The sequence below is a fragment of the Lontra canadensis genome, unplaced genomic scaffold, assembly GCF_010015895.1.
Source record: "Lontra canadensis isolate GAN:19392208 unplaced genomic scaffold, GSC_riverotter_1.0 scaffold92, whole genome shotgun sequence".
Classification (NCBI taxonomy): Eukaryota; Metazoa; Chordata; class Mammalia; order Carnivora; family Mustelidae; genus Lontra; species Lontra canadensis.
This window is the reverse complement of record NW_022631086.1, coordinates 7005105-7027337: the sequence shown is the minus strand read 5'-3', so window position 1 is coordinate 7027337 and position 22233 is coordinate 7005105. Positions and strand designations below refer to the sequence as shown.

At 42.9% G+C, this 22233-nt stretch overlaps 1 protein-coding gene across 3 annotated transcripts in view; it reads right to left on the bottom strand.

Moving 5' to 3' along the window:
* TULP4 (TUB like protein 4) overlaps positions 1-3650 on the bottom strand; it is a 223243-nt gene extending 219593 nt beyond the window's left edge. For all 3 annotated transcript variants that reach the window (XM_032836454.1, XM_032836460.1, XM_032836461.1), the window contains exon 1: positions 3581-3650. The gene's annotated coding sequence lies outside the window, so the exon portion shown is untranslated. The remainder of the gene's footprint in view (positions 1-3580) is intronic.
* Positions 3651-22233: the final 18583 nt, after the last annotated feature.

The following is a 22233-nucleotide window of genomic DNA, read 5'->3' as shown; positions in this document are numbered from 1 at the left end:
CGCCCTATACATTCTTCCATGCAGCAAAACATGCCACATTACAACATCAGCTGGGAAATAGAAACATCATCTGCGTCACCTGCATATTTGAAAAAGGAGTGCCCTATGTCACAATCCACATGCAAGGGGAACCACAGGACCCCACAAGGTCATAACATACATATTAGCCTTCCCCTTCATGGATCTTGTATTTTTTAAAGGTACTGCGCACTAAATAACCAACTTTTCTGTTTTAACACAGGTATCTATAATTCCCAGTGACAAGTTCCTGATCATCATGAGGTTACCATGATTATTAACATTCAGTATAAGATTTAGAATGTTTATAAACAAAATGTGGTGTGCACGTGTGTACGTGGCGCATACATGCACTAACGGAACATTTATTAATCAGCCTTAAAAGGGACAGAAATTCTGACACAAGCTACAGGATAAATGAACCCTAAAGACATGCTAAGTGAGGTAAGCCAGTCACGGAAGGCCGAAAACTGTATGACTGCACTTATCTGAGGGGCCCAAAGTAGTTGAACTCCTAAAGAAAGTGGAAAAGAAAAGTGATTGCCGGAGCAGAGGCAGGAGGGAATGAGAACCGTCATTTGTTTTACAGGTACAAAGTTTCAGCACAGGAAGAGGAAAAGTTCTGGCAGTGGATGGCAGGGACAGGGGCACAGCAATGGGAATGTACTAATGCCACCAAACTGTTAAGATGATAATTTTTTTTTTTTAAGACTTTATTTGACACAGAGAGAGAGCACACAAGCAGGGGGAGTGGCAGGCAGAGGAAGATGCAGACTCCCCAGAGCCCCATGCGGGGCTTGATCCCAGGACCCCCGGATCATGACCTGAGCCGAAGACAGACGCTTAATCCACTGAGCCACCCAGGTGTCCCAAGAGGATAAATTTCATATGTATATTTTGCCACAGAAAAAAACCAGTATGTTTGGTATGTTAAAATTTAGTAACTGCATTAACATTATCCCAGCCAAATTAAAAGCAATTTTACATTTTAATTACATATTCCCTGCTGTCTCAGCTGTCTAAGGGCAAGTGAACAACTTCAGTAAGGTAATACCGAAACCGCTTCAGAGTCCTAAACAGGAGCCAATGTAATAACTAAATCAAAGTATTTCGTAACAGAAGTTTTACTCAATTTTTAATGAATTTTTAGGAATCACATGCATCACTGGCCCACTCAATCTCTCTTCAATCTTTCTCCACATGCAGAAAAAAACGGGGAGCCTCCAACGGACACTGTAAATGCAGTGGAACAGATGAAGAACAATGTCCTAGCTTCGCCACACACGTGGTAAGCACTCAGTCAACATTCCCGACTTCCGGTACTCAGGGAATCTGCAGTAAAACCGAAAAGAAAACCTGGGCTTCCCCTTCCGCTAGCTAGTGAGAAGGTGGACATTCCACGGGAAGGAAGGCTGCTGTCTCTTTACCAGTCTTCCATTACTTGGGATCTCGGCATTAAGGCTGAATCAAGTTTCATGTACCATGTATCTTTTCATAGGTCAAAGAGTTTTTCTGTTGTTGTTGCTGTTTTTCAATTCAGAGTTTTGGTGGGAAAAGTGTGTGAATAACCAAACTGCCACACTTACAGCTCCATATGAAAACAGAAAGTTCAATATGACACACACATCCTTTCTAAATGAGGTCAATTTTAAAGTATACAGTAGGAAACACATTATTATTCTTTCTCAGGCACAGAAAGCCATGCTGGCTTTCCACTCTTGTCCCCTCTCTGAGAGCTCCACTGTGTTAGAAATTTTCCCTGTATGACTCTCTATCTAACTCGGGTCTACATACTTCCTTTTTTTTTTTTTTTTAAGGTCTACATACTTCTAACTCTAGAGGTCAACCACCTCCCCTGTCACATGAAGATCCTGCTACTTTCACCGCCCTTACTAAAACAGAGCACTTAAAACTCTTAAAATTTCCATCTTCAAATAACTCTTTACTACAAATTAAGTATTGTTCTTTAAATTGAGGAACTAAACACTGGATTTGGCTTTTCACATTTGATTCACAGGTTCAGTTCCACGACAGTAAACTATCAAGACGCAAGGGGGACGCCTGAGGTCCTCCCAGTCTGAATGTGGCTATCATTGCACAATGTTGAGATCAGCTTCCAAAATGCCCCGCCAGGCAGCCAGGAGGCTGGGCGGCTGCTCCCTGGATCGCAGTGTGGCTCTGTGCAAGGTGCCCTGTCACGACACATCCATCACAACCTCAAACGCCAGCTCTCTGATGCTGCCGGGCCTGCTGAGGAGCCCTCTCCAGGACCACAGCACTGTTCCCAGTGGCCCTGAGGGCAACAGCTCAAGTCCAGCTAACAAGAAACGGAAACCCCAGACAGACAGAGGCAGAAAGAAAGAAACCCCCGCAAAGGTAGATTTTTACATTCTTTGAAACCTTAGAAATGATTTTTCTCTGTGCTTTTTCAAAAACCTGCCTCCTGGGTGTCCTTAGGGCGCTGCTGAACTGCAAGATACAAACAGGAGAGCCCCCAAACCCAGAAATCGAGGAAACAGCTCCCCGCAAGGGAAGCTGATTGTCCCCAAGAAGAGAAGTGTTAGAAGACTTTCTGATGACCACAGCAATTTAGCAGTAAGTCACATCCATCCCTGGTAGGACTGTGTCACCCTCATTTCCTTCCACAAAGCTAGATGGCCCTCACCTTTCCAACCTTGAAGTGGTGTGACAGGAGAAAGCAGACACCTCTCCCCGCTAATTGCCCAAGCGGGTCAAACTTCGGAACCAGCATCATACACTTTGTTTTTAAGCGCAGGGAAAAGAGGAAGGGTTGGTATTCTGAGCGGAATCTCCGTGATTTGCCAGAGGAAAAAGCACAGACCAGACAGCAGAAGCGCCAGCATTTCCATGCAGCTGCCACGACAGGTGACCGGGCCGCTTTGCAGACACCCCGCTCGCTCGGGGGTTTCACCGAGGTGGAGCGGGAAGGAGGGAAGGAGACAGACTGGAGGACGAGAAGGTGGGCAGAGGCAGGGAGGGAAATCCACTCCATCCAGACCTTGGGGAGGAAGAGGAGGAGCACAGCCCCTTCTCCCCGGGGAAACCGTTTTAAGGGATTTTCTCTCTCCACAATTAAGAAAAAAAAAAAAATGGCTCCAAGCCAAACGCCTCCTGATTTACACACACACACGCACACCAAGCTCTATTTCGCCCCATTTTCTTGTACGCTGAAACAAAAGGCTAAAACAGCAGAACAGCAGCCAGCGCCGCCCGGAGCCCGGGGTCCGCCACCCTCTCCCACCGCGCCCTCGGGAGAGCCCACCCAAGGCGGCCCGCCCGCCCCCCGCCCGGGGACCGGCCCTCCCGCCGAACCCCGGCGCTGCCGCCCTCCCGGCCCGGCGCCGCCCGACGCGCCCCCCGCCCGCGCGTGCACAGGGGCCTGGCCGGAGCCGGGGTCCCGGCGCCCACCTCGAGGGACCGGCGCCCGGCCGGGGCTCGGGAGGGCGCTCCCGGCGGCGCCGGGGCCCGCCGCCTCCCCGCCCGGGAGGGCGGCAGCGCCCGGCCCCGGACGCCCGTGACAGCGGCCCGGCTCCCGCCTCACCTCCTAGCGCCTGTGGCGGCGGCCCCGCGCTCCTCCGCGCCTCTCCGCCTCCGCCTCCAGCAGCCCCGCGCCGCCGCCACAGCCGCCGCCGCCGCCGCCGCCGCCGCCGCCTGGCCCCCGCCCCCCCCCGCCGCGTCTCGGCCGAGTCTCCGCCTCCCTCGGCCGTCGCCGCCGCTGGGCCCGGCTCCGCGCCACGTGACCGCGCCACGTGACCCGGCGCGGCTGGCAGGCGCCTCCCCAGCCGGCCTCGCGCCGTCTCGCGCTGGGGACCCGCGCCCCGGCGGTTGACGCCCGCCCCCAGCCCCCCGGGCCGGGCTGGGCACCCTCCCCACCCCCACCCTGCTACCCTCACCTGGCGCTCTGGCCCCCGCCCGAGCCGCCGCCCCGCGGGCCACCTGCTCGCACTCACGGAACAGACAACTCCACAGACCCGCCGGCCCCGGCGCGCTCACACGAGCACACACTCACGCGTGCACTCACGCACACGGGCACACACCGGCTCTCACAAGCGCGCGCACTCACGGGCACACACCACACTCACGCGCGTGCACACGCACAACTCGCAGCCCTCGCCCTGCAGGGGACTTCCCAGCCTGTTACAACAAGAAAATGGTTAAAGTAGTGCAGCCTGGAAACACCTAACTTGAGCAGTCCTTCCCACGGGGTCATGTCACGATGTGCGCGCGGGCCCAACTTCATTTGAGCCGGAAGTGGACATCACATTTTGTCGTAAGCCGAAAGCCACTAGAAAGCGCGGATTTGCTTGGGCTGTGAATCAGGGCAGCTAGCTTCCCATGAAGACAGTCATTCAAGTGTCTGTGATGGTGATCTCAGACCTCAGTATCTCTTTCTCGGTTGGTCTCATAGAGAAAAGACGGGTTCGTCGTTTTAACATCAAAGAAAAAGAATTCACAGTTTTCCTCCCCTATTAAATTGATGTCCTGCTAGGAACGGAAACTTTATGCATCCATCCTTCCTTTTCCGCATGTAGGAAGAAATAACTCTGATTGTGATTATTCACATATGTGCACTTTAAAAAAAGAATAGACAAGATCAGGGGCGGCTGGGCGGCTCAGTCGGTGAAGCCTGCCACACTTGATCTCAGCATCGTGAGTTCAGTCCCCCTGTTGGGCTCCAGGCTGGGCTGGGCTTGGAGCCTGCTCAAAATAATAATAATTATTATTATAATTATTATTATTATTAATTTAAAAAATACGATCAGCATCCTTTCTAGCTGAAGGCATAAATGTCCTATGTAGTTAACTACAGCAGCCACTCTTTGCATGGGTTCTGCACTTTCTTCTATTTTGCCTATTTGCCAAATCTTTGAGTCAGCTTCAGCTTTAAGAATTCCTGCTTCTGTGAATTTCTGATTCAGAAAAAAAGGGGAGGGGGGAGTTGGACAAGGCGTCCTGAAATTCCATGCCTATGATTTTGCAAATGTTGGAAAGTGCTACCTAGACTTCTTCTAATTTTATAAAAGTTAATTTTTAAATGATGATATTTGCCTCCATGTATGTGCATAACATAAAACATTTAATAGAAGTATTTATATCAGCATTATTAGATAATATTTTATTAGCAGTCTTATTTAGGTCTCAGAGTACCTTAAACATAAAAGATAGCCTTCACTCAATTCAAGGTAATGACCATTATGCTTCAAATGACAATTCAATATTACACCTAAGATTGTGGAGAAACTAAAGGAATTATCCAGGATGGTCCTTCCCACAAAATAATCAACTTCTAAATAGAATTACTTTAAAGTATATACATAACTTATTTTTTAAAGTCTCTCTTTCTCTCTCTCACACACACACACTAATGGGATCAGCAAGCAGGGGCTGGAACAAATCATGAAAAATCTGATCCTTACTGTCAGACTTGTAAAAGTTAGCAGCAGAAGGGATTAAAGATGAAAATATGCAGTTGAAGAACTTCCTTGACCTAACAAATGCCATCTACAAAACAGTATAAATATGATGTAACGGGTACCGTCAGGAGGCAGCAGTACTTTCTTCTGCAAAATGAAAAAGCATTAACCTTGAATCCACTCTCCCAATACCATGGTTTTCCCTAGGGCCCACATGTATAAACTCTTTTATCCAAGCATTGTTGGGCATGTGTACAGCCAACTCTCTGCAAAACTGTAAAAGCCCTCAAGCTTATTTTCTGCCTCTGTGGCTTCCCACAGTGGCCGGGGCTACATGAATGGTCTTGGGAGCAAGGGTCTTCATTGAAGTCTTGCTTCTACTGCTTATGAACAAGTGACAACCAGAACAACATGTCTGACGCTATTTCCTTAACCATACGTCCAAACAAGAATATCTACCTCACAGGGCTGTTGGAAGAATAAAATGGAACAATTTATGTAAAGTACTTAGCATAGTGCTGTATGCATAAGAGGTACCCAATCAAAAATAGATCAGGTTTATTAAATGCTTACCACAGGACAAACACTGGGCACCTGCGCAGGCGGGGAGTGGCAGAGGGAGAGGGAGAAGCAGGCTCCCCGCTGAGTGGGGAACCTGATTCAGGAGCTCCATGTGGGGCCCGATGCAAGGCTTGATCCCAGGACATGGCTATCGTGACCTGAGCCAAAGACAGACACTTAATCAACTGAGCCACCCAGGCATCCCTGCGTTTTGAGCTTTTAAAAAAAAGTTTTAAATTATGAAACGAAAATGATCGCTTCTTGTTTAGAAATCTGAGGCAACTGGGAACCATTTGAAAGGAGATTGGTGATAAGAACCCTTCCACCAGGGATGCCTGGGTGGCTCACTTGGTTAAGCGTCTACCTTTGGCTCAGGTCATGGTCCTAAGGTCCTGGGATCGAGCCCTGCATTGGGCTCCTTGCTCAGGGGGAAACTTGCTTCTCCCTCTACCACTCCCCTTGCTTGTGTTCCCTCTCTCGCTGTGTCTCTGTCAAATAAATAAATAAAACCATTTAAAAAAAAGAACCCTTCCACTAGCCTTTGAGATCCCTCTGGGTCAACAATTCCCATTTTGTTGTGTTTCTTGGCTCATTTTGTGTGTTTCATTGTGTTTGTATTTGTTGTGTTTAAATAGTAGAATGTTTGGCAACACATTTGAAGAAACGAACCAATCTGTAATAATTGTTAAATGACAGTTATTAAAAGAAAGTGTTTCTCATATGGCATTCATGATTTGACTCTGTTAACCACTGTCCTTTACCTCTAGGTTCGAGCTTGAGAAAAACTTCTTACTACCATGCTCAAGCTTCCAAAATTTCTGAGAAATACATGACCTTTCTTTAAAAGTTCTGCGATCCTTACATCTGCCTTGGGTCACACGATAAGCTCCAATGCTATCTGAGAAGCATCTCGGTAACATTATGACAACCTGGTTGTGACATAAATATTTTACACTCAAGATTCAGCTGTGCACCTGTGAAGGAGAGTGGAGCTAGCACAGCCTCTGAGCCCCGCTGGGCTACTCTAAGCAGAACCCGAAGGAACAAGGGATCGAAAGTCACAACCGGGGGCCTGGGTTGGTCTCTGCCCTTCTCTCTCCACCTTCTCTGCACACCTCCTGCAAAGACATTCAGATACCGACAATCCCAAACTCTTCTCCTTAGAGACCTCTTTCCTGGCCTCTTTCCTGCCTCCCTATCCCCCAGGATCTGGTCACATTTCCCCTCCCTCCCTCCCGGCCACAACATAATTCTGAGCCCAAAGTTTCTACCGGCTCAAGCCCTTCAACCACCAAGACACTCGGCACAGGGATTAGGAAAACGGATCCTGGGTACAGAGAGCCAGAAAGTGTCCATGGCGAAGGAGCTAGAACCTTCGGAGAATAAGATCAAGCCTTTGTCTTCTAATATGTCCTGAGAACCAAAAATGCCAGAGGCAGTTAGGTTTCATTATGGAAACACAGCGTTCAGAATAAGGAAGGAAATGCCCATGGTGCCCAGCACTCTAGTTAGGATAGCTAACTGCATCCAGACCGTTTCCCTCAGGTCTGGTGACTACCACTGTCACGTTTTAAGAAGGACATTGATAAGTTGCGGCTAACCTGTGAAGGGTGACAACCATGGGGGGCAGGGGGACTCTAGAAGCTCTATTACGATGTTACCCAGTTTTATAAATAGCTGTTGAAGAAAATAAGAATGTTTAACCTGAAGAAAACAAAATAAAACAAAACAAAAACCCCAGAAGATGATGCTGGTGAACTTTGTACGTTTTAAAATTCCTTTTAAATTATTTATTAAGCTGCTTACTTTGGACCAAACACATTCCAAATCAAAAGTTAGTGTGTGTGGGTTTACAGGAGGGGGATTTGGTTCGGATAAGGGAGGGCCTTGTCCTAGGGTGGTCCTTCGGGGGAGTGGTAGCCTTGTAAAGTGGCCTTGAGCGGCCCCGGCCTCCCTGTTCATCTGGTGAGTCTCGCTGGACACGCGGAAGTGACTGCGCCAGGCGTCTCCCCGCAGAGGAGAACCTCTTCTCAGCTACTGCTGTCCCCTCCCCCTCAGGCCGCATGCCTCCTTGGCAAAGGTAACCCCAGGGCCACTGTCTAGGACCAAAAGTATTTCTCTACTCACTCTGCAAAAGAAAAAAGAAGGGAAACCTGCTCCTCCTATCTCAGTTTTGGTTTTGGTTTCTTTGCTTCAACCACCGTGTGGAAGACCAAGAACTTCTGAAGATCACACGAGCTCCCAGGGGCTGGGTATGGTTCGTAGCACCACTTGGTGACTGGGGGAGCTTGGGGGCCTCCCTCCATCTCCGGCCTCCTTTCCTCCGACTCTACAACGCAGAAGGGGTGTTGTCACTGATGGTCCTTTCCACCTCCCAAATTCTCTTAGTTCTTTCAGTGAAATCCACTGCTAGGAATATAAAGGGCCTTTTCCTACCCTGCGCTTCTCTATAATTTGGAATATTTGTACCGACCTCCTATAAGTCACCTATCAGGACCAGTGTTCAGGTATTTCTCTATTTTGGAGGAATCTACCATGAATTTTCTGAGAATATAAGTACAGCAAACGCCGTTGGTTGTACCAACAGCCATCTCCCCTCTTGTGTGTTACCTAACCCCAATTTATTAAGCTATCCCTGCCCTCCACATCCCAGCGTGTTCCAGGAAGCCTGGCCAACCCCCCCCCCCCCCGCCAACTCCCTGACTGGTCCAAGTCCGGGTCTCACAACAGGTGCCCTACGGTGACAAGCTGCAGCACCCCTACAAGGGAATTGCTAGAAATGCACATTCTTAGGTTCCACCCCCAAATTCTCGAATCACAAACCCTGGTGTTGGGAGCTTAGCAATCTGTTTTAACAGATTCTGATGCACATGAAAGAATCATTGGCATAAGCCAGTCCTGCCAATTTGATTCTCTTCCCTTAGAAATAGGCAAGTGATCCCGCACTGGTTAGTTATCACAAGGAGGATGTTGGGGGAGAGGGGAAGCCTTTTGGGAACAGCTTCTTAGCTCTTAAAAAAAAACATAAGGAGCCCCCATTTTCAGGGAACCTGTGGTATCTGTTTTCATAATAATACCAAGATGTCATTTGCATGTACACCCACATTGTCTCATTAACGTACCCTGGTCTTTTCCAGAGGTTGCACATTGTAGGGTATCCCTGCCGATGGCGTGCAGAAGCAGATATGAGAACCCACCTGCTTTCTGTTGAGCCAGACATTACAGAGCCTTATAACAAATGTAAAACAATGCCACTCTTCTCACTACATTTGTTTTAGATAACAGTGTTCTTGTTATTTTCATAAAAATGGTGATTTATGTTAACACCTAAAGGTTTATTTGTATTATAAATAAATTGATAAACATGCTTTCATTTTTCTCAGTTCTAATTTATAAAATTGGTAAAGATCAATACAACCCACATTAAAAAAAAAAAAAAAAAAGACAAGCTCTCTGAGGTCCTTCAAGTTTTAAGTGTTTAGGGAAGAAGTCCTAAGGAAGTCTGAGAGGGGCTTCTCCCCAGGACACGGCAGCAGCTGGGGCTTGTTGCTGCCATCTTGTGACCACGGGAGGTACTGCCCACACAGCCAGGAGGGTGGGGCCCAGAGAACCAGTTTCTGAGGTCCCTCTGACCCTCTGAAGACCCAACCTTGGCGTGAATCCTATGCACCTTCACTGTCTGGAAGCTTCCTTTCTCTGAGATGAGAAGTCCTCTTTCCGCTTTAGCAGTGTCAAGTCGAGTTTCTTCTTAGAAGCTGAAAAATCTTCCCAACCATTGTAATTTACATTTAGCTCTGAGGACCTCAGCGACTTTTTACATCTGTTTAAACAGTTTGTTTCCATAAAAAAGATTTGAGATTCAGGTAAAGGAAGTTAACAGAAATCATCAGCTCTCTAAAAACAGAGGCCCAAACCCAGGAAAAACATAATGAAAATATATTGGAACCAACACACATTTAGGAAAGTAAACCTTTGATTAAGACTGTATGCTTAGGGGCACCTGGGTGCCTCAGTGGGTTAAAGCCTCTGCCTTTGGCTCAGGTCATGATCTTGGGGTCCTGGGATTGAGCCTGGCGTCTGGCTCTCTGCTCAGCGGGGAGCCTGCTTCCTCCTCTTTCTCTGCCTGCCTCTCTGCCTACTTGTGATCTCTGTCAAATAAATAAATGAATCTTAAAAAAAAAAAGACTGTGTGCTTAAATTTTGGAATTCCTATTTCCTTTAAGATTTTATTGAGAGAGAGAGAGAGCATGAGTTGGGGGAGGTTAGAGGGAGAGAGAGAATCTCAAGCAGACTCCACCCTGAGCACAAAGCCCCATGCGGGGCTTGATCTCACGACCCTGAGATCATGACCTGAGCCAAAATCAATAGTAGAAAGCTTAACTGACAGAGCCACCCATGGACCCCTGTAATTCCAATTTTGTGCACAAGTTAATTTTATGCTAATTGCTATGTAATGTTAATGCTAGCCATTTTTAGTTTAACTCAGTAAAAAGTTTAGATTTTTTTTAGCTACAAGTTCTGAGAATCACAGCCTGATGAAAGTGATGTTTACCAGTAGGACCAACCGGGACAGTAGGACCTGCATTGCTCCGAAGAGAATCACTTTTTAGAAACTTAGTAACTTTTGTTACATATATTAAAAAAAAAACAAAACAAAACAAAAAAAAAAAAAACAGGTAGAGGGAGACCATCTCTGGAAGACTTAAGTATTAAGCACTATTTAAGAATAGGACTACAGGGGTGTCTGGGTGGCTTCGCCTAGGACAATATTTCCTAGCCTCCTCCCCTCCTTGCTCCAGTGCTCACCAGCAGAGCTTGAGAAGTCACGGGGGCTGCTTCTGGTCAAGGTATTTAAATGAGTGTGCTTTGCCATCCTCTGTGGGCTAGATGCAAAGAGCCCGGGGCCCCAGGAAACAAAGCCACCAGACTTAAAGGGCCTGGATTTCTGAATCGGTCCTGATGGGGAGCTGACTGCCAGACAGAAATGCCTCCGTGAGGCTGCTAAAGGCATACAAAACGAGTTTCATCCTGGTAAGCCTCCGAAAAATGCAGCTCACATGAACTTAGATTCTAAGCTATTTTAAAGCATTGAAGCTCTAAGGAGGCATCAGAAAAGTTTTTGACCTTAGGAGAAAAAAAAGAACAACCTCATGTTTACTATCGTATCTCCATCTCTAGTGTCTAGAACAGTGGCAGGTAGTGGTTAATTTGCGATGACTAAATGAATGAATGAATAAATCAATCAATAGATAATAGATAAATAAATTAGGGATTCATATGAAAGCTATAATACTTTAGAATAAAATAATACTGAATTTTTATGGAAAATATTTGTCCCAAATATTTGTGGAAAAGATTCATATGTTATCTAGTTTTTATTTCTGGCAATTACTTGGTGAGAGTATGACATATGATAGAGAAAATTTAGCTTGGAAAGATAATTGGACTAATTTTGTCTTGATATTCTCTGATCTATTAAATAAAGTGATTAGATATACTAATTAAGTATTCTATATTCAGCTATTTTAATAATGGGTACATTTTTAGATTTTTAAATTATTATTTTAAGAAGTAAAAATAGATGACATAAGAAACCCGTAACTCTAAATGGTTTTCAGATTACACACCAAAGTAATCATTCTAAATTAAGTACATATAATTAGAGGCCAGGTACCCTACAGGACCTTATCAACTTCTAGAATTCTGACCTTGCAACCCTAAATGCATACAGTGATAATAATGATTATCAGTTGGTAAGACAGTAAGGAAAATATTTGGTTTTGATATTAGTTTTAAGAAAAACTTAGATCCTATACAAAAAACTTCAGGGAATGAGAGAGAAAATATATACAGTTGACATTCGTTCATTTCCCTAAACTAGAATTCTAAATATTAATTTTACTTGTCTTAATAAGACTAAAAGGTGGAGTAGGGAGTTTCCTTGGAAAAATAAGATAACACAAATTCTGCAGGTTAAACAGTTTTCCTAGAAATAGTACTTTTTAAAACATAAAAATATGGGGCACCTGGGTGGCTCAGTCGGACAAGCATGCGACTCTTGGTTTCAGCTCAGGTCATGATCTCACGGTGGTGGGATGGAGCCCCCCCGTCTCGTGCTGAGCCTGGAGGCTGCCTGAGATTCTCTCTCTCTCCTTCTCCCTCTGCCCCTCCCCACGCACGCTCTTTCTCTCTCTCCAAAAAAACAAAACAACAAAAACAAAACAAAACAAAAAATCCCAAAAGTTAAAATATACAAACACAAGTACACATTTGTGATATGTAAATGAATAGATATGTATGTATTGGTCTTAAATGATACAGGTTTTCTGCTAAGTTTCCCCAATCTCCTGGGAAACAGAGCAGACACTACCCAGTAGACTAGTTGCCTAGCAACCTGAAATTAGTGAGACATGTCCCTTTTCATGGACTTGATTTTAAATCAAGCTTTTCAGGGGCAACTATGAGATGAGCGACAAAAATATAAAATTCATAATGCTAGCGCCATGCAGTGAGCTTTAGGAACAAGGCTGTATACGTAGTCCACATGCTAGGATATTGAGATTGGTTTGGGAAATAGGAATTTTAGTTGGAATATTCTATCTTTTCCCTGTAACCATTAAACTTACTTAAAATGGCTCCTACGGGGGTGCTTGGCAGGCTCCGTCAGAAAAGCAAGTGATTCTTGATCTCAGGGTCATAAGTCAGAGCCTCAATGGGTGTAGAGATTACTAAAAAAAAAATAAACTTTTAAAAATTAATAAATAAATAATAAATGTGTCCTACAGAGTGGCAAATATTTGAAGAGATGGATAGGTGACTCAGCTCTAATGTGATTACTGTATATATAGACATCAAATTGTACATCTTAAATATACATAGTTCTTAATTGTCAAATATACCTCAATAAAAACAAAAGCCCTGCACTTCTAGGGATGACACAGGTAAAAAAACAAGTCAAAAGAAAATTGGTAAAATGTTTTGAATTTAATAAACTTAAAACATGACAACAAAGAATGGCTCTTGCTGATGAAGACATGTTTCTCCAGAGTCTCTGTGGTAGGAGGAGGCAGGGGTTCTTCTTCTCCCTTTTTTTTTTTTTTTTTAAAAGATTTTATTTATTTATTTGACAGAGAGATCACAAGTAAGCAAAGAGGCAGGCAGAGAGAGGGGGGGAAGCAAGCTCCCCACTGAGCAGACAGCCCAATGTGGGGCTCGATCCCAGGACTCTGAGATCATGACCTGAGCCAAAGGCAGGGGCTTTAACCGACTGAGCCACCCAGGCGCCCCTTCTTCTTTTTTTTTAAATAATAAAGGGAGTATGGAAGCAAAAGGGTAAATTTGAAGTCTCGGGCCAAGAAAGCCTTAGTAAAACCTTCTGTACAGTGGTCTCCAAAGAAGGAAAAAAATAGCAAAGATGCCGTTGTAATCCCCAAATGTAGATATTTATACAGTAGGAAACTATACTTTTTTGCCAATAAAAGATAAATGCATTCTTTCTCTAGTAGAAATTAAGTCTGAAATCCAAATCAAGTTCATTTATTACAATAGACTGCTCTTAAGGAGAAAAAAATATATTTTGTAGCAGTGCTTTATTTCACTCACATGACACAAGGAGCAAAGGGAGGACAAATTCTAGGGCACGGACAGTCTGGAACCCCAAAGCGGAGACAGAAGCTTGTGTCTGTGCTTTTAAAATGCTTGGTCAGAGCTCCCCCTACTGGAAAAACTTATTCAGTACCCTCATACTCCTGGTCAAGATTCACACTTTCACAGATTTAACACAGAGTTGCATAATCAATAAATCACATATTCCTTCTTTGTGAAACGGGAAAGACTTCTCATTGTGACTTTTAAAAATCCATGTCACAGCTTCCATTTACCTTACAACTGATATGTACATTGAGGTTTTGATTACTATCTACAAAGAACTTAAGACCTGCCAGGCAGAACTCTTAAGTATTCATTCATTTAACCTTCACAACCACTGTATGAGAGAAGGATTGCCATCATCTTGATTTCATGCGTGAGGAAACGGAGATACATGTATAGATCTATTTTCTCGGTATTTGATATTTTTAATGCTATTGTAAATGGCATTTCTAAATTTTCATTTTTTAATTTTTATTTTTTCTATATGAGATATAATGCTAATTTATATATATAATTGATTTTTGTTTATTGATGTAGTATCAATAATAAATTCAATGATCAGTTGTCTTTCTTTTTAAGATTTCATGAAGTTTCCAACATACACAATTATGCAGTCTGGAAATACCACAGTTTTACTTCCTCCTTTGCAATCTGCATACTTGTCATTTCTTGTGCTTGACTTAGAGCACCGGCTAGGACTTCCAGCATAATGTTGAATAGAAATAGTAAGCAGATACTATTTTTTTTAAAGATTTTATTTATTTATTTGAGAGAGAGAGTGCATACTGGTGTGGGGTAGGTAGGGGCAGAGAGAGAGGTAGAAGCAGGCTCCCTGATGTGGAGCTTGATCCCAGGACCCTGGGATCATGACCTGAGCTGAAAGCAGACACTTAACTGATTGAGCCACCCAGGTGCCCCAAAGCACATATTCTTGTCTTGTTTCTAATTTTTAGGCAGAAACACAAGTCTTTTATCATTGTATATTAATTGTTATTATTCCAATAGATGCAATTATCAGATTGAGGAAGGTCCCATGTTTTCTTAATTTGTGGAGAGTTTTTTTTTATCATGAATGTTAAATCTTGTCAAACGCTTTTTCAGTCCATATTTGATGATCATATCGTTTTTTTCCTCTATTAACGTATTGAGTTATGAGTTACACTGATTGATTTTTGACTATTGAACAAACCTTGTTCAATTGGTCATATATTATCCTTATTGTATAATTCAGATTTTATATCTGTCTATATCTGTGTCTATTCCCCTTATTATAAGTCACCAGATTCCACTGAATAATATTTTGTAAGTATATTTGTATCTATCCTCATGAGAGACCTTACTTGATCATCTTTCTTATAATATTAGCTCAGATTTGCTGTCAGGTTGACCTCATAAAATGAGCTGGGAGGTGTTTTCTCCTCTACTATTTTCTTAAAGAGTTTAAGAAAGGTATTATTTCATCTTTAAATGTGTGATGGAATTTCAATTGGGCCTGGACTTTTATTTGTGGGAAGATCTTTGATTAAACAATTTCTTTAATAGTAAAAGGGCACTCAGCTTTCCTATCTCACCTTGCATCCGTTTTGGATAAATTGTATTTTTTCAAGGAATCTGTGGATGACCTCTAAGTTTTCAAATTGATTGGCACAAAGTTCTTTGTAATTTTCTTCATTAACCTTTTGATGTTGGTAAACTCTGTAATGATATTTGCTCTTCCATCCCTGATATTTCTAATTTGTGTTTTCTTTCTACCCTTTCAAACTTATCAAGACTTGTTTTAGGTGAATGTGTATCCTCTATTCTGGTGACTGTTGCACATGCCCTTGAAAAGAACGTATGTGCACACTTTGTTTTAGTGCACTTTGCTCTATTTATTTATTGCTTTGCAGATGTTGCATTTTATTTTATTTTATTTTATTTTATTTTACAAACTGAAGGATTATGGCAAGCCTGCATCAGTGCCATTTTTTTTTTAAAGATTTTATTTATTTGACAGACAGAGATCACAAGGAGGCAGAGATGCAGGCGAGGGGCGGGGATGCAAGCTCCCTGCTGAGCAGAGAGCCCGATGCGGGACTCGAACCCAGGACCCTGAGATCATGACCTGAGCTGAAGGCAGAGGCTTAGCCCACTGAGCCACTCAGGTGCCCCATCAGTGCCATTTTTTGAACAGCATTTGCTCAGACGTTTTGTTAACTCTTGTAATATTTCAGACTTTCCATTATTATTTTATCTGTTATGGTGATCTGCGATCAGTGATCTTTGATGTTGTTGTCGTGATTGTTTTGGAGTGCTACAAATCGTGCCTGTATAAGATGGCAAACTTAACTTGTAAGTCTTGTGTGTGTTCTGACCACTCCACCAACAGGACATTCCCCCATCTCTCTTCCTCTCCTCAGGCCTCCCTATTTCCTGGGACAGAGTAATATCAAAATTAGATCAGTTATTGATCATACAATAGCCTTTAAGTGTTCAAGTGACAGGAAGAGTTGCACTCACTTCAAATAAAAAGCTAGTGATTGGGGGCGCCTGAGTGGCTTTGTTGGTTAAGTGTCTGCCTTTGGCTCAGGTCATGATCATCCGGGATCGATTCCTGCATCGGGCTCCCTGCTTAGTGGGGAGTCAGCTTTTTGCCTCTGCCCCTCCCCTCCATTCGAGCTCTCTGTCTCTCTCTCCCTCTCTCTCTCTTTCTCTTAAATAAATAAATAAATCTAAAAAAAATACATCTAGGGATGAAGTCATGTTGAAAGCAGAGATAGGCCAAAAAGCTAGGCCTCTTGTGACAAACTCTTAGCCAAGCAGTGAATGCAAAGGAAAAGTTCTTTAAGGAAAAAAGCCTACTCCAGTGAACACAGGAAGATGAAGTGAAACAACCTCATTGCTGATATCGGGAAAGGTTTAGTGGTCTGGGTGGAAGATCAAACCAGCCACAATATTCCTTCGAGCCAAAGGCTGACCCAGAGCAAGGCCCTAACTCTCACTGCTCCTGTGAAGGCTGAGAGGAGTGAGGAAGCTGGGGCAGGGGGGAAAGGCTGAAGCTGGCACAGGTGGGTTCACAAGGTTTAAGGAAGGAAGCCATCTCCATGATGTACAAGTGCAGGGTGAAGCTCAAGTTACTCAGAAGATCGAGCTAACATAGTTCATGAATGTGGCTACACTCAACAGTTCATTTTCAATGTAGACAAAACAGCCTTCTCTTGGAAGAAGAGGCCATCCAGGACTTTCATAGCTGGAGAGGAGAGTTCAATGCCTGGCTTCAAAGCTTCAAAGAACAGGCTGATTCTCTTGCTAGGGGCTGATGCAGCTGTTGACTTCACGTTGGAGCCAATGCTCACCTACTCTTCCGAAAGTTCTATAGCCCTTAAGAGTTATGTTAAATCTACTTTGCCTGTGCTCTATAAATGGAACAACAAACCCTGGATGATACCACATCTGTTCACAACATGGTTTACTGAATATTTTAAGCCCACTGTTGGACCTTCTGCTCAGGAAAAAAAAAAAAAAAAAAGATTCCCTTCAAAATACTGTTGTTCATTGACAATGCACCTAGTCACCCACAAGGTTCGATGGAGACATACAATGAAATTACTGTTGTTTTTATGCTTGCTAACACAACATTCACTCTGTAGCCCATGGATCAAGGAGTAATTTTGACTTTCAAGTCTTATTATTGAAGAAATACATTTCCTAAATCTACAGCTGCCACAGATAGTAATTCTGATGGATCTGGGCAAAGCAAATTGAAAACCTCCTAGAAAGGGTGCACCTTTCTAGGGTTCTAGATGCTACTCAAAACATTGGTGATTCATGGAAAGAAGTTCAAAATACTAACATTAACAGGAGTTTGGAAGAAGTTGGTTCTAATCCTCACAGATGACTTGGAAGGGTTCACAACTTCACTGCAGATGTGGTGAAAATAGCAAGAGAACTAGCAGTAGGCGTGGAGCCTGAGCATGAGACTGAATTGTCGCCATCTCATGATCAAACTTGGACGGATGAGAGTTTGCTTCTGATGGCTGAGCAGAGGAAGTGGTTTCTTGAGATGGAATCTACCTGGTGAAGATGTTGTGAAGATTGTTGAAATGACAACAAAGGACTTAGAGTATGATATAAACTTAGTTAATAAGGAATGGCAGGGTTAGAGATTTTTTTAAAATGGTCTACTGTGGATAAAATGCTATCGACCAGCATCACACACTACAGAGAAATTCCAAAAGGAAGAGTCAACTGATGGAGCAAATGTCATTGCTGTGTTATTTTAAGAAACTGCCACAGCCACCCCACCCTTCAGCAACCAGCACGCATATCAGTCAACAACCATCAACGTGGAGAAAAGACCCTCCACCAACAAAAGAATTCTGACTCACAAAAGCTCAGATGATGGTTAACATGTTGTAGCAATAAAATATTTTTAAATTGATGACAGCCACATGCACAAGAATGAAACTACACCACACACAAAAATAGACTAAAAATGGATGAAAAACCTCAATGTGAGAAAGGAATCCATCAAACTCCTTGAGGAGAACACAGGCAGCAACCTCTTCAACCTCAGCCGCAGCAACTTCTTCCTAGAAACATTGTCAAAGGCAAGGGAAGCAAAGGCAAAAACGAACTATTGGGACTTCATCAAGATCAAAAGCTTTTGCACAGCAAAGGAAACAGTCAACAAAACCAAAAGACAATGGACAGAATGGGAGAAGATATTCACAAATGACATATCAGATAAAGGGCTAGTATCCAAAGTCTATAAAGAACTTACCAAACTCAGCACCCAAGGAACAAACAATCCAATCAAGAAATGGGCAGAAAACATGAACAGACATTTCTGCAAAGACATCCACATGGCCAACAGAAACATGAAAAAGTGCTCAACGTCCCTCGGGATGAGAGAAATACAAATCAAAACCACAGTGAGATACCATCTCACACTGGTCAAAAAGGCTAAAATTAACAAGTCAGGAAACAATAGATGTTGGCGAGGATGCCGAGAAAAGGGAACCCTCCTACACTGTTGGTGGGAATGCAAGCTGGTGCAGCCATTACGGGAAACAGCATGGAGGTTTCTCAAAAAGTTAAAAATAGAGCTACCCTAAGACCCAGCTATTACACTATTGGGTATTTACTCCAAAGATACAAGTGTAGTGACCCGAAAGGGCATGTGCACCTGAATATTTATAGCAGCAATGTCCTCAATAGCCAGACTACAGAAAGAGCCCAGATGTGCTTTGACAGATGACAGATAAAGATGTGTATATATGTGTGTGTGTGTGTATTATACACACACACACACACACACACACACACACACACACACACATATATGGAATATTATGCAGCCATCAAAAAATGAAATCTTGCCATTTGCAATGATGTGGATGGAATTACAGGGTTATTATTCTAAGTGAAATAAATCAATCAGAGAAAGATAATTATCATATGATCTCACTGATATGTGGAATTTGAGAAACAAGGCAGAGGATCATAGGGAAAGGGAGGGAAAAAAATGAAACAGGAAGAAACCAGAGAGGGAGACAAACCATAAGAGACTCTTAATCTCAGGAAACAAACTGAAGGTTGCCAGAGTTGGGGAGTGGGTGGGAGGGATGGGGTGGTGGGGTGTTGAACATTGGAGAGCATATGTGGTACGGTAAACTCTGTGAGTTGTGTAAGATAGATGAATCACAGACCTGCACCCCTGAAACAAATAATACATTAGATGTTAATAACAATTTTTAAAAAAGGAGAATTCAAAATAAAATTTAAAATAAATAAATAAAAAAGTCTTTAAAAAGTAATTTTAAATTAACGACATTGTTTTTTAGACATAATGTTATTGCACCCTTAAAAGACTACATTATAAGGCAAATGTAACTTTTGGATGCATTGTGAAAACAAAAAGTTCACTTGACCCACTGTATTGCAATATTGGCTTTATTGTGGTGATCTGGAACTGAATTTGCCATATCTCTAAGGTATAACTTGTATTCTGCTTTTGTCAGGTGAAGTATTCTGTAAATACCAAATAGGTGAAGAGTGTTGTCCAAATGTTCTATATCTTTACTCATCTTATACTTTCTGAGCTCTGACTTGAATTGGCCATTTCTCCAAAGAACACTTCTTCTTTTTAGTACAGGATAGCATTTGAACCCAATATTAGGTTCTTTTGCAATGAGGCTGTCATTGCTTCCTAGGCCCTTTCTGGAGACAGAGATAGGAAATTTTGTAAACACATCTACAACTATTTTTAGAAGTATCTAGATATAAAATTTATATTATGAAATTTATAAATAAAATAAATATATGTATGTAGGTTTGTATATATATTCGTGAATATATATCATTTTTTAAATTTGTTTATTTGACAGAGGAGGGGCTTGGGGGGCAAGGGGCAGAAGGAGAGGGAAAGAGAATCTCAAGGAGACTTCCAGCTGAGCACAGAGCCCCACTCATGGATTCATCCCATGACCCTGAGATCAGGGCCTGAGCGGAAACCAAGAATCTGACGCCTAACCGAATAAGCCACCCAGGTGCTCTGAGTTTATATCATTTCTAATTCCACTTCGACATTCCTATGTTCTTTCTAGGCTTCCCCCTTTCTATGTTTGTAAGTATCTTCTCAGATAGTGAGAAACCTGGCCCCTAGTATCCCCAGTATATTTACTTCTTTGCTCAACCAATTGACTTTTGGGCTCAATGTAGCCAATCTCCCAACCACTGTCTCCACTGCCTCCCGCTAACTATCTCTGCACCCTCCCTCCACTGCTCACTTTACTCTTCCACCAAAGCCTCTGCATGACATCCTTCCCTCATTCCTCCATGTCCTCGGCCACCAGGGCATCAGTTACTATCTCTGTATGACACCCTATCCCTCTACCATGACCCTTCTTCTGGAACTCTGGGGCATTCTGTGGTGTAGGCTCCATGCAGCACTCCCTCTCCCTCATTGCCTCACTTCCTCCAAGGCCAAAGTTTCTGTGCCAGGAGGAATGGGAAAAAGAGGATGGGAAGGGAAAAAAGAAAAGAAAGAAAATTTTAAGATCTTTTATATTTGTCCATGTATCGACTCTCTCTGGTGTCCATTCTTACCAGCAGATCTGGGCTTTCTTCAAGATCATTTCCCATCAGCCTGAAGAGCATATCTTAGGATATCTTGAAATACAGATCTGCTGATGACAACTCTCTTTGCTTTTGTCTGTCTGAAAATGTCTTTATTTTGACCTCAGGGGTTTTTTGTTTGTTTGTTTGTTTGTTTTTGTTTTTTAGGAGAGGGCAGAGAGGCAGGACAGAGGGAGATATCAATCCACAGATGTAAGAAGATAGATCTGTGTCTATGTCTAAGAAGATAGATCTGTGGATTGATATCCTTCATCAATTTTTGAAAAATTCAGCCATTCTCCCTTCAAATATTTCTTCTGCCCAATCTCCTCCCTCTCCCCTTTACACATATGTTAAACCATATGACTGTGTTTCACAGATCTTGGGAGTTCTTTCCTTTTTTTCTTTTAAAATTCTTTTTTCTCTTACTATTTCAGCCCTAAATATATTCCATAACCTATTTTCAAGTTCATTGATCTTTTCTTCTGTTGTATATAGTTTTTCTGTTAAAGCCATTGAATTTTAATTTCTGATGTACTTTTAAAAATTATTTTTAGCATTTCCATTTGGTCTTTTTTAGTTTCTATCTCTTGCTTGAATATCCCCATTTGTTCATGCCTATTGCCCACCTTTTTGACTTGATCGTTTACCACATTTATCATAGTATGTTTAAGTTCTGTACCTGCTAAGTCTAATAGTCTGGCATCTCTTTGTCCATTTCTATTAATCATTTCTTTTTTTGACCATAAGTCACATTTTTCTTTTTGCGTGTGTAATCATTTTTACTGTATGAATGACAGTATGAGCAAAAGAACAGTAGATATGGAAAAGTCATTTAATCTCAGAAAAGACCATTCTGCTTCTCCTGTCATACCACTAATGAAGGAGGGGGAGGCTGAAAATAATATATAGATAAGCTGGGTCTGGGTTTTGTGACAGCTTTAGATTTTCACCTATCTTAATGTATTGAGATTGGAATTCAGACTTTCCTTTTGATAGGGTTTGGAATCTGAGCACCAATGGGAGTCCAGATATCTCTTGATAATTTGCAACCCAATCACCAGCTCCATGAACGATAGGTCTGTGTGATTTATGGTTAATTAATAGCCTGGCTGCCATCTTTGGGGTGCTGCTAGAAGGTTCTCTATTTTCTCCAGTTCTGTTCGGGTATGTCTGTGCCTGGGAGGTCTCTGTTCACCCTGCTGCCCTAGCCTCAATTTTCAGAAGGCTACTCTAGTGTACTTGGTAAGGCCCGAAATCTATTAGAGGGATTGCTTCCTGCTCTCCTGCTCTGTCCCCAACCTTCAGACAGGCACACCACTAGGTAAAGGCCCAGACAGCTGTAATGGGATCTTTCTCAGGTCTCTGGCCCCTACTCCCCTTGTGCACATTGGCAAAAACCAGTGGAAGAGTTGCTAGGGGGATGCAGACTGTCCAGATGACTGGAGTTCAATCCATCATGCTGTCCTAC